At 39.2% G+C, this 13,675-nt stretch overlaps 1 long non-coding RNA gene across 2 annotated transcripts in view; it reads left to right on the forward strand.

Annotated features, from left to right (window-relative positions):
- Positions 1 to 7,369: 7,369 nt before the first annotated feature.
- The window catches only part of LOC125325967, a 51,169-nt gene continuing 44,863 nt past the window's right edge, over positions 7,370 to 13,675 (forward strand). For both annotated transcript variants that reach the window (XR_007203634.1, XR_007203635.1), the window contains exons 1-2: positions 7,370 to 7,872; positions 8,212 to 8,353. This is a non-coding gene — a long non-coding RNA (uncharacterized LOC125325967). The remainder of the gene's footprint in view (positions 7,873 to 8,211; positions 8,354 to 13,675) is intronic.

Genomic DNA, 13,675 nt, shown 5'->3' on the forward strand with positions numbered 1-13,675 from the left:
TGCTCAAGCATAATCAGGCTGATTATGTTCAAGCAGTTGAAAGTTCAATGTACAGTGAGAAATAGGATAGCAATTATCTTCTAAATTCCTTTACACGAGCCACAGGAGGTGCTTTTGTTCAGGACTGGAATCCTGGATAATTTGTACCATCAACACAGTTCTGGTTTTAGTTCCTAATATGTTTTTGGGAAAAAAATCAGCATGCAAATGACTGAAGTCAATTTTTATATTAATCCTCAGGCAGCTATGAATGGGAGACGCGTGTGATTTCAGACTTCTAAAACAAAGAAAAGTTCAGTAGTTAAAATTCTGAGCCCTGAAAGTACAAGACAACTGCTTATTCCAGGTATTCATTAAAACCATATTCTAGTATAGCCCAAAGAAGGTGCCTGTGCATTAAAAGTATGGGATTACTTTAGGCTTTTTAAACACTTTGTTTTATTGGCCTTTGAATACATGTGATATTTCAATATGTGGTGTATGTATCTTTTAGTCTTTTATCTTTTAAAAATATGTTCTTACGAAGGCTCTTTTCAAACATGTATTTGGTGCAAGGAACATGCTATCAGAATCAGTAATTTAACATTACAAGTCATTCTCTTAGTTTTCTAGAAATCATGTGCAGGCAGGTTAAGTTAGGAAGCTTTTATGTCGAATTCTCCCAGTCTCAAGGGAATATATTTCTTCCTCTGGGTTGTGGGCAGCAAAGGTGACTTACTAAACACCTGGGGCTACTGTGTTTGGCTATTCTGGCTGGATGTCACATGGATCCCTCTGAGCAGAGCTCTGAGAATAACAGAAGGACAGTAGAGATTTTTTATCATCTTGAGACCATATCTGAAATACAGAATCAACTTATGCTTAATCAGCTTCATGATGGGTGAATATATTAAAACAACAAATATGTGTAAACATTGCTTATTTTTCTTAATCAGCTTCATTTTCTTTTTCCAGCAGATCTACACCTGTTGATTCAATCTAGTTGAAATACATTTTTTTTTTCAACCTGAACTTTAAAAAGCTATCATTTTTCTGATTTTTTTGTAAAGCAATATTCTCTTTGGAAAGATCACACAAACGCTCTGAAGCACTGGGGTCCCTATGCATTTGAAGGAGTACACTGGCATTCTCATTGTGTTGTAAGGTTACATCATAGCCATGTGTTAATTTTCTTTTTTTTGTTTGAACCACTTTGACTTGGTTCACTTGGAGTCTGACAGAATTCAGTTTCAACACAAAGCTCGGGAAAATTTAAAAGTAAAAGGAAATCCAAACTCTGCTTTTTGCCAATATGTCTTTATGATCTATCCTCCACAAGAGGCTCATGCTCCTTTAACAGTGTGGGATTATAGATAATGGGGGAATTGTTCTGCTGCTGAGCTGATCATAAAAACAGGAAGAGATTAATGAAATCCTCAAACAGGTTTAAAACAGCAGCTTTTATTTCACAGCACCTTTAAGACAGTGCTTCAGAAAACCCGTGAAATCGTGCTCCAAAGCCTCCTGATGCTGAGAAAGGAAATTGCCTGAGAGGTTTAAACCCAGCCCTTGTTCTGTGTTTTCTAGACTGTTTTTCATGTGTTTTTCTAACTCTCCCTGTGGATGGCAAGTGGCTCGATAACAGTAGGTGATGACTTGCAGTATGGAATTTTTCCCTGAAATATGTAATTTAAACATTATCTGTAATAAACACAGACTCTTGCTGGGAAATACTAGTTCAAAGCAGAGATCACACCTATCATCAACAACAAGCTTACTTGTTTTAATGGGGCATTCCTCTGCAATTTCACATTAGCTTACGTTCCCCTTCCACACCTACTTGTATTTCAGATGGGTCACCTTTCTTCCTAAAAATTCATTTCCCAGAGTCCTCTTATTATTTCTCCAACTTGGGCATCTCCTAAGCATAAATGATTACTCTGACATGGGTGTTCCCATCTGTTCCAAAGCTTTTTTGGTTTTGCATTCAATGCAAGATTTATTCAGTGAGGAGGAAATACCTTCTCAGAATCATTCAGGGGTACCCCAACACCTATAGAAAGAGCACTCCCCTTCTGAATTGGAGCAATCTCCCTTCCTTCAAAGAAAGCACCATCTGAAATTGTTTCCCCACACAAAATTTGCTCATGCATTCTCCATCTCGCTTGACAGGTTCCAACACCCGCTGTGGGTAACACAAATGTGGTGAGAATACCAAGTACCCCATGTTCTCAGTCAAAAAGACACTGTCAAAGACTAAATTGTCAAAAGAAAATTTGTTAAAACATGTTGATAAGTAAAATAGCAACAATCACGACGGCCAGATGGTGCTCACAGAAAGCTTTAAAGAATTAATCACTGTGTTCTGTAGGCTGGTAGCAAAATATGTTTGCTATATTTAAATGAAGACACTTTACTGAAGAGTTTCAGAGTAATTACAATTTTCTTAAAACTCTCTGTCAAAAATTACATTGAAAGAGCTGTGGGCCAGATGATTCAGACCCAAATAACTTGGTTCAAGCATTAGCTGCTTAGTCCAAACCTTCTTCCCTTCCTTGTCTTTCCTGTTGAATATTTTAGCCCTCATGGCTTCATCTGGTAAAGTATTTGATAGAAGATTTTAACTCAAGTATCAAAGAAAAGAATAAAATCACACTGTGCAGTACATTGCAAACGAATATATTTTAGTATTTTATAAATTGCTGCTCTGAACCCTGATCTCAGTGATCTCTCCAATGGTTAGAGCTGAGCCATGATTCTTATCTTTACGAATCCTATTTATTCACTGTTGCCTTCGCTATCAGATTACACTTTAAATGGCTGTGAAAAACTTCTTCATGCTTTAAGACGGCTTTCTGTGTTTTTGCCTTTAAAATATATTTAAAGACTCTTTAAACAAGTCTTCAAGAGTTCTGCAATAATTTGGATGCTTTTTGTGCCTTTTTTGCTCCCGCCACATTTCCTTCTTTTTTTAAAATTTTTTCTGTCATTCTTCCATTGTCACATTTTCCACTGCAATCAGTGAACTCTGCAATGAACTCCACATTTCTCTCAATTAAAAATAAAAAACAAACCAGAACCAACCACCACCAGCCAACTTCAAGCATGTCACATCTTCCTTTCCATAAATGAACGTGAGTTTCTCTAATTCACTCTTGCACAACTTGCAGGGGGAAAGAACTTTAAAAAAAAGGCAGCAGTTGATCCTTCTTCCTTTTTCTCAAAGGAGAGGACAACAAGATTTCTGATAGATTTTTCCCTTGGAAGACAAATGAGAACATCCCAAGCTGTGTGGATTGGAAATCAATGTGCATAAAGCAAGAAAAATAGGCAGTGTTATCAAGCACAGAGTTTGCAGTCAGTGAACTCCAGAAAAAATGGGCCATTTTCCCATTTCTGTCTAAGCTGCCAAGCTCCAACAAAACCAGTTCCACCTATGATTCCCCTTCCTGCCCCAGCACACAGTGTTTGTGCTGCCTTAGACTGACCCACCTCTGTTCCGAGAAAGTTTAGTGCATTTTTTTGTAGTATCTAGTGTTGTTTGGGGTTTTTTAAAGCATGAGTATCAATATTATTTTTCTTCTGTATATGCCCACAGCTTGTGCGTCAAATTTCAAATCTTTCTTTTCTAAAACTTACCCATAAATTCCCTCTCTTTTCTACATTGAAGTTCCATAATGGGAACAGTAATAGGGAAAATATTTGTAGCTAAGTGCTTCCACCTAAATCCAATTGACTTCTGTGGTGATGAATAAGTCCCGCAAGCAATTTTAGGACAGAGTATTAATTGTTCTTTTCCATCAGGGACATGACATCAGCAAGGTTTTGTACCAATTCGTTGTGCTTTTTAAGTATGAAAGTGGCTCTCCTAATTCTTAACTGTTCTGTCCTGGCATATTCCATGTGTAGAATGTAATTAGGTTTATTTGGAGGACTCTACAGAATGCCTGTGAAGGGAAAGTGTGTGGGTGGAACCTTGGCCCTGTTAAAAGAGATGAAAAGTTTCCACTGCCTGGAATGAAGTTACAGTTTTTAACTGGGGTTTCGTACACAATGAGATAAGCAGCGGGCAAAGCTCCTCAGTTGCGGATGTTTCTTATCTCAGAGGTAAGTTGTCATAAGAAAATAAGCATTTAGAATCTTCTGACACATACAACATCGTCAATTCTCAAAGAGGCAAAAAAGATACCACTTGAGTCAGTGAAAAATCTGACAGTTGTAGAAAGAATCAACGGTACATCTTTAGAAAATATTCCTTATAGCCAAACTGAGTGAGATTTCTTGGCACTGAAGCTCTAATTCTCTACTGGAAAATGTGTTTCTTCATTTATATGAGATAAGAATTTAATGAAAATCTCTTTCCCTGGAGAGGAAGTTCTTTCATTAGTGCAGAAGTAAGTGTAGGTTAATTTTAAAGGGTTTTGCAGTCAAATTATTTTAATCTGCCAGAAAATTTACCTGGATGTGTATGAATATATTAGCTATTCACATTCATTTGAATAACAGAAAGTCACACTATTTTCTTACTTAATCTATGAAGCAATATTCAGTTTAAATCCCTAACATTGCACTGCTGCCTTAAAATCTTAACATTCTACAGGAAATCAGAGTTAGCAGTGAGGAAGGTTCTGGACTATTCTCCATGGAAACAGCACCAGTCATTATCCGTGGGATAGTGAAGATTTTAAAGCTAAAACAAAGAAGCTCTGCCCTCTTTCAGTATCCCAATTAGGCTGAAAAATTTATGGGACACTGTATAGATAATCAGCCAACGTTATTTCTTTGCTTGTAAATAATGCTACAATCAGCTTCACAAATTGACTTCTATTCTCAGCCTCTCTTCTGTTGTCAAAAGAATTTAAAATCTGCCAAATTGAAAACAAGCAAGTGAAGCACACTTGGCTTATTTTGCCTTGAGTATATAATAACTTTCCTCAGTCTGCTGGCTGTGCCACTCTGAAATAAATTATGCTTGTTTTTGCAATATAGGAGAGTATCTGTTGATAGTATACCATCTTGTCATCCATTTCAAAAACATTTGTGGCTGCTGACAGCTCTGGAGTCCTGAATTTTGATTAAGGAATTCAATTTTGAAATGACTGCTTTCCACTTCTCTTAAATGTTCCATTACAAATGCCTTTGCTGCAATTTGATTTTTGTTTCCTTGATCGCCTTCATCAATTAAGGGTAAAAATTCAAATCAATCACTAAAGGTTATTAGAAAGGAATAGAGATTATTAAAAGACATGTCCACATCTAGAACAATGTGTGCAATTCCAGTTTCTTTATCTCAAGAAGTGCATCGGAAGTACGGAACAGTTTCTCCTATGTATGTAGGACATGGATATGTGTCTGTGTACAGAGACTTTTACTGACATTGAGGGGAACAGGAGATGGGAAATGAGCAAAGAACAGAACTTGAGTCGGACTGGAGTGTAGAGTGGAGCTGGTGATATGCCAAGTCCAGAAATGGGGAGTTTGTGTTGTTAAATAAAGCCATATCTCTGCCAAAGGACAACAGAAAGAGAAGTGACCAAATTTTTCTAGCTTTCTATGAGTCAAAGAAAACAGATTTCCATCAAATCATGCCTGTTCTTTCAGCAGTCTGAGGTTCTAGCATGTCTCTTGTTCCTGTTTGCTTCTTCGCTCAGTTTTGTATATTTTGCTGCATATTTTGTTGCAATATCTCAAGATGGAAATAGCAGAGATGGATACTGCAAAGATGATCATGATAGCAGGCAGCTGGTAAGAGACAGAACACAGGAATGAATAAGAAGCCAAGTAATGATGAGGAGAGACATAAATAGTAACAGAGAAAAATACCAGTACACACTGTTTGAACCATGGGTACATCAAGAAGGAAAGCAGATCTTTGGATATTTTCCAGCTGCTGCTGTTCTAATTTAATTTGATTCTCTTCACCCACTGTATATACGAAAATACAGTATCTAGCACCAGCAGAAATTTCCTTTGCTTGTGTTAAACATTTGTGTAAAAATAGTCGATATTTTATCTGGATTGTCTTGTACCAATTTTTAAAACAATACATTCGTTTTCTTTAAGGGGGAAAAGTTAGGTTTTACTGAGTAATCAGACCAGACTCTATTATCAACATTGCTAAGAAAGGAATCAGTCTAAGTTGAATTTAGTGGTAAAGGAAGCTAACAATGTTGTTTCTCAGACAACAGAAAAATTGCGCAAAGAGATCAATGTGTTCACAGGAAAGGCCAGTAAAATTCTCTTATTGTAGTATAATTTTGCTTTGTTGTTGATCTGTTTTTCTCTGCTCTTCTCAGTGGCTTTCTAAATTCTAGTGAAAAACAAATCTTTTTTTCTTTCACAGATAAAAATTATTTTTCAGCTGTAAACTAAACCAGGATTTTTCTAGATAAAACAGGCTGAAGTTTGTTGGTTTATTTGTAAATGCCACTTTGAACTGTGACTTTGGCCTAATCAATGTATTGTTGAGCCTCAAGCTCTGTGCTCCTGCATGGCCCTATGTCCCTGTTTGTGTGACTGGATGTCAGGTTTGAGAAATGACCTGTCCTTGCACGGCGGCTCAGGGGTATGTGCCATGTTTGGAGATAAAGGCTAGTAACTGGGAAAAGCTGTTATTAATTAAATATTCCTAAATGGGAGAAAGAGCAACATGGTTACAGAATGACCTGTTAATGGTGAGAATGGTAGTTGGATAAATAGTTGCAGCAGTGTCACCAGGAGCAAGAGGCTGCTTTTTAATTCAAGGAGCAAAATGGAGGCACTTGATAAATTCATGAAAATATACAGTATTATACTACTGAAAAAAGCAACATGGTGGAATCCACAACACGTCTTGAAAGTTTTGCATAGTACAGGAAAGGAAAACAGTAGTGAGAAAAGTATATAGAATCCAGATTAAGTATCAGTTAGTTCATTATAAGTGAGAAGAACGATAGGCAAAAACATATCTGTGACTGAAGTTGTCACTTTTAACAGGACATTTTGGTTCACAGGAGCTCTTAGTGTGAAGTCAATCGCGCGGATATAAACGGGAAAGACTGGAATTTCTTTGAGTCAAAAGAGGAAAATCTATCACAAATGTATATAAGAAGTGTGGGAAAGGGGAGGGAAAGTGTTCAAAGAACTCTAAAATTAATGAGATCATTTCCAGAAAAGTGCAGGATTGAACAAGAACCCCCAAAGACTAGAATGAATGGATTGATGAAGAAAATAGTCATATTTTGGAGATCAAGAAATACAGGGCTAAAACCAGATTTGACAAAAGTAAAACAAAGTTGGATTTTAAAAAGATTATTAAAACATGTTTTCGAGATGTCTTGCCGTGACTTATGACGACAGCCTACTCCATGATCCTCAGCTTTGTGCCCCAAGATGGCTGCTGGGTCTTTGAGGCCCAGGCCCTGAGGGAGGCGGCGGCCGGGCCCAGGGGAGCTCTGGGGGGCGTTTTCGAAGCCTCCCGGCCCAGTGGGGCTCGCGGTTCGGTTTTGCTTGGCCAGCTTGGTTTTCGTGACCCAAGCAAAAGCTTTTCCCTTACCTGGATCGGAGGCTCTGCAGCGGCAATCCTCCAGGTGCCTTGCGGTGAAGCGAGGCGGGAGCAGCGGCACCGGCGGAGCGCGGCCGCCCCGGTCCGGCCCCAAGCCGGGGAGAGAAAACCCAACGAGAGCTTCCAGCCCGGCTCTCCGCCTGCCGTGGCTGCCGTGGAGAGGAGCTCGACGCCAGAGAACCACCAGGTCCTTGCTTCTTGCTGGAGCTGCTCCGTGGAAGCTGCGCTCCCCTCAGAGAGAAAGCCCGCGCCGTGTCGCGCCACGGGGCAGCGAGGGGGACTCCGTCAGCATTTGCCCCGCTCCCCGGGACCTTTTGGGTCTGTGCTCCTCTGTGTGTGCGGGGCGAGGGGTGAGTTCTGACGGCTCCGTGTTTGGCAGTTCGCTTTTCTTCCTTGCCTTGGGGTTTTTGGTTTGTTTTTTCCACTTTCCTCTATTAGTATTCATTTTCTGTTGGTGGAGGGGAGTTGTTGAAACTCTTTAGAGGAGACTACTCATGGCATAGTGTCCTCTCTTATGTTTGTCTCAAAACTGAGACACAAGTATATTTTAATCTACGTGGAATAAAAAGAGAATGAAATCTGGGACATTATCAAATAGAAAATTAGCAAATCATTCAGAGAGAACTAAATTATCTTCAAAAGTAAAATACTGGGATTTATAAAACGAGGCAATATTTTCTTGCTGACAGGTAAAAAGAATTTACATCAAGAACTGAATACAGGATCTGGAGGAAATGGTAGAGATGGAGAAGGACCAGCTATAAGTACCAGAAGGTGCACACCAAGACAGTGAAGAAAAGGCAGATGTTGTTGTAGAGCCCGTCCAGCAAGGTAATTCCAACAGAAAAATATTCATACTATTGGAAAAGATTGATGGGATCTCACTTGGGAAGCCATGTACAGTCTGAGTCCCCCACAAAGGAAGGAGGGGGCTGGAGAGCTGCAGAGGGCCTAGAAGGGAGTGAAGATTAGTAGTAGAAAAGTGCTGGACAGGCTTAGACACAGGGGAGACAGACAGTATTATATAGACATTAAAAATGCCTCAGAAGTGTGAATTCTAGAGGCAGAAGAACAAACAACTATGTTTCAACTAGTTATGTATAAATCGACTCTGAAAATTAGAAGTGGGTTTCTAATCATTAAACATGGCAAAGTTTGCAGCAGTCCTCAAAAAAGAGCAGTGAAATAATTGCAGAAATTGTCCAAGTCTGAAGTTTGCAGCAACTGAAAGGTTTTATATTTTGCCAAGTAATTGGTTTACCTTATCTCACTATATATATATTTAACCTTTTATGAGTAGTGACTCAAAAATTAAGCTTTTCATCTTCTGAGACTCCTTTTCAGGCCCTGCATTCAGACATTTATTCATTAAACTCTGTGATGCATTAGAGCTACTTGTCTGCTTTAGGGTATCATGAACCCAAACATTCACGGTCGGGTTGTTTACAGTGCCGGCCCTGAATACACATGCAGGAATTACCAGGTGGTTACATTGTTTTAGGTGTGACAGATCTATGGCCTGGTATTCCTGGTTTATTATCTGTTTATTTTAAAACACCTGATTTAGTGCTGGGGGAGTAGACTCCTCCGAAGCAATAAGCATCTGTTGCTGTTGTTACTCTGAGCATTTGCAGCCCATAATGTTCTTGTCCCCTTTGGTAGCCGAAGATAAACAAGGGAACAGCACACAAGTGTCAGTGTGGGGGGACCTGGGTGAGGAGGGGACAGTGTGTGACTACAGAATTAGGTCAGAATTTTCTTCCCAGAAACATCTTTTCCATGGAAGTTCACCTATAAATAATATGAAAATTTGAATTTAAACGACAGTCTAGTATCAAAGAATTTATTTCAAAATGCATGAATTAGTGAATTAGTTTTGCATAAGTATATTCCTAAGAAAACCCCAAGCAGCCCTCCCAGCAAACCAGGAGTGAATATTGCAATGTTTTGGTCAATGCTTTCTCATCTGCAGTCAGATTTCCACTCAGTTCAGGCTATTTCCTTTCAGCCTTTAAGTTTGAAAAGATTGGGAGTGGTTATATTTACATCTGGTAATTGGTATTCCATAGATAGGAAAGGTGGGCCTGTTAGTGCTCCTTATTGCCACGGTCCCCCATCACATTTTACTGTGAGCCCTTATTTTCAGGTACCTTTGTATCTTCAAAATGCATGTGACCTTCCCTCCTTCCCCTACCACTGTCTCCTTTTAGATAAAGTTTTCCTGCTATTTCAGCTAAAATAGCCGTTTTCTGAAACTGAATTAAGGAAAAATTCTTATTACCCATGCTAATAAAATCACATAAGCATTTAATCCAAATGATCTCATATCCTCTGTGTGGTGGAGCAGAGGCTTGAGATCAGAGGAGCAATCTTTTCCTGGGATGAGTTCTTTCCATCTCTGTGAAATTTGCCTATCAAGTCACTCGTCTCTGAAAAATCCCATTTTAGGGCATTTACTAGAAACATATGGATTTTGGTAGCTGAAGTCTCTGGAAATGCCCTGGGCACTAAACCCTCTCCAGAAGTAGAGCTTCTGAGTAAACTGTTGCTGTTAGCATCCTTCCCCACTGCAGCTGGTTTTCCTGCAGGGATTGGGACCGTAGAGACCAAGACTGACCTTGGCTGTTCATGCTGTCACCAGTTCCTGACTACAGGACTGAACCATTCAGGGTCTAATTTTGATAGCATTGGATACCTTTCTTCTTTTAATTCTATTTTTCTTCTGCAAAATGTTTCTAGGGAAAGGAAGGAGGAGAACAAAAGAGTATTGTCTTCCTTCTTTTTTTTTTTTTTTTTAAGGAAATTAATTTCCTGTACCATTCTAATCATAATGTTGAACATTATAGAAGAACTTGGAATGACTAGAAAAGAAATGGTGCCCTTTCAGGAGGTACAAGGCCTTTTATTCAGCCCTCTGTTCAGCTATAGAGTGAGGGTAGGTAATTAAATAGTGACTAGGTGCTCACTTACCCCACAGGACACACGCATGAAAATACTGCTGCATTCAGAGCACCTTCAGTGTGCACCTCTTCACGTTCGACAGCTATGACATCTTTGTATGATGTTGTGCCATGACAAATGGGAAGATAACCTCACTTTTCTGCCCAGTCATTTTTCTTGTCTTCACCCAAATTATTAAACAGAAAGTGATAAACACAGCAATTTTAGCATTCCATGAAACTACCATTTTTTCTTACTCCATCTTTCTTAGAGGGATATATCTCAAGCTCCAGTTTCTTTATACATGTGGAAAGAATGCAAAGCATAAACCCTTCTGAATCATATTTTCTAAGCCATTTTGTCATCTTTGTTGTTCTCATCTGCTTGGTTTTCAATTTGTCTTTTTAAAATGTCATGTCTCAAACTGAATCAAGTCAGTCGTGCTGCTGAAGCCTGAGCATTGCTGAGCAGAGCAGAAGGATTATTGTGCTGGTTTGACACATACTGTTATTGTTAATATAATCAAGTGTAGCATTTTTCCTTTTTCAGTGTAAGCATCTTACAGGTGAATCTCAAGCAGTTTATGATTTAACTTCTAATAACTGTGTCTGTCTTTGTAGGAGTGTTCCTTGGCCCACATTTCTCATAAGTATTTGCTCTGGGTTCAGTATTCACTAGCATTGCAATTTTTTGGACTGTAAAAAAAATATGTATTTTTTAAAGAGTACATATAAAAGGCATGAGGCAATTGGACTGTAAAAAAAATATGTATTTTTTTAAAGAGTACATATAAAAGGCATGAGGCAATGGAAGGCTAAGACAAAATGACTCTGTGGCAGGGACTATGCAGGGAATATCACAGAATCACAGGACTCTTTTGTGGCAGCCCAGCTATCCAAAGATATTTTTTTCCTCGTCGTTTAACGACTCTGAAGTACCTTGATTGTCATGGCGAATACAGCCAGCCACGACTGCTGCATTTGAATCACCCTGACACACTACAGGAAAGCTCAGTGCTACTGCTCTTAATTCAGGGGAGATGAACACAGCAGTGGTGACATCTGAAACAGAAGGGACAGTAGGCACTTCATGGTAGAGTGCAAAAATGTGCTCCCAAGATGTCACAGCTACAGATACCACCTCCTGAGGGTGGAAATGGATGTGGAAATCAGCAGCTGAAATAAATTGAAACTACTGCTCTAGATCACTTTACTTTTTCACTGCCAAACATTCTGCCTTCTTAATATATGAGTTCTACAGATGCCATAGTCTATTTTCTGTTTTCTCTCCTGTGACCACATTGACCACATCTTCCCAGAGGGGAAAAAAAATGCTAGAGCTCTTCAAGTCCCTGTTACCTCTCAGCTCAGATTATATACAATTTTAGAAGTTTCTCCACAGATGAGAGGAAAAAAAAATCAATCTTTTCTGAGCTCCTCAGAGTTCAAAGTGGTAGATCAAGAGTGTGTGCTTGGCAGGGGAAGGTAATGAGACAGTGCTCAGATGTTAAAAATATCAGATCAGAAATATGAGATAACCAGTTATTGACTGCTGCTAATGAAAAAAAGCCTAATATTGACTTGGAGATCAACCATGTTAAAGAAACATGTTACCTGGAATAAAACAGAATTAGTGCCTGGGTGCAGCTGTAAAACACGCTGAGCAGTTCCCATTGTGTGGCAATTCTGCAGTAGCTCTGCTGTGGGCTCAGTAATTCCCACACCAGGAATGTTTTTGTATGGGCTAAATGTGGCCACATATGGGAGCAGTGGAGAACAACTACTAGACTTCAAATTCCCTCCCTGATTTATCCCATCGTGGCTTCCATCTGCAGACAATCTGGTCTCATTCCTTATGCCTCATCTGTGCAATCTCCTTCTGCAAGAGAAGTCAAGAGAAGGATGAGAGCAGGTCAAAATCTCAGAATGTGGATGATTTCTGTGAGAGTTGTGAGCACTGAGCACCTGCAGGATTGAGCCTCAAGGCACTTACTTTTCCTTCACATTCAGACAAGTTTTCAGTTCCTGAAATGAGACCGAATACTGCATAAAAATGGACGCTCAGGGTTCCTGTTGCTGTAATTCTGTTAGGGAAAATGGCTGGAATATGGGGGAAGCCAAATGTTGCATTAACACATTAAGTAGTCCTAGCACTATCCAGCTTCCCTTACTTTTCATTGCAAAAGTAATGAGCAGTACTTCTGCAGTTTTCAGCATTGTGGAATGAATGGTAAGACATCCACTAAATTCTCCACTGGACCATTTTCCCTGGGTGAAAATCAGGATAATGATTTTGGCAGAGGAGGAGAATTCTTGAGAGCAAAAGCTCTGCCTAGTGGTGTGCTCAGCTTGATTCCAGTAGGGCAGAAAGTGCATGTGGACTGGGAGAAAGGGCAAGGATGGGGGATTTGACAGCTGGTTTGGGTTCTGTTGTACACAGACATGCAGCACAGTGGAGTTTTGACCTCTGCAACCACAAGAGAAGCCTGGGGAAGTCATGGAAATTCAGCTGAATTGTTCTGAAATACATGCAAAAAAATTTCTAATTATTTATTACAAATGCCCAGCCACTGGATTACGTGTGCCAGAGCCTGTGGTCAGTGATGGGAGGGTAAACACTGCTGTGGGAGAAGGGGTAATAGATTTCCATCTGAACTGATTACAGAGTTACTGTACACAAAAGCCCAGATTAAGGTTTTGTAATTTTAGGTGTGGCATGCCCAGTCAAAATTCTGCCATGTGATTACAGATAAAATTGTATGATAAAGACAAAAAAAAAAAAAAAAAAAAAAAAAGAAAAAAAAAAGAAAAAAGTCTTTGTAAATGGATCTATTTTGATAAGAGTGCAGTTATCCTGATTTTGGTTATGTTAGCCATTTAAACCTCCAGTTTTTGATGGAATTCCATGTAATGTCAATAAACACCCAATGGCAGTTAGGAGGTTCTGAGCCTGGATATATGTTTTCAAATGCAGATATGATGAAATACACTATAAAATAGAAATACTTTCTCTGTCAGTAAAACTGAAGTTGCATATAGTGACAATTTGAGCTACAAATTATGAGTGGAATTGTTTTTTTAGTTTATGATTTAAATAAATCTTTCACCATTGCGTTCTGTGTACTTTGAGGAGGGATTATAAAGAAGTAGGAGAAAGTTACAAAATAGAAATTGATAAAAGGCTTATTTAGTGTTTGGGAGTCCTGCCTAAGCA

Source organism: Corvus hawaiiensis, chromosome 5, assembly GCF_020740725.1.
Source record: "Corvus hawaiiensis isolate bCorHaw1 chromosome 5, bCorHaw1.pri.cur, whole genome shotgun sequence".
Taxonomy (NCBI): domain Eukaryota; kingdom Metazoa; phylum Chordata; class Aves; order Passeriformes; family Corvidae; genus Corvus; species Corvus hawaiiensis.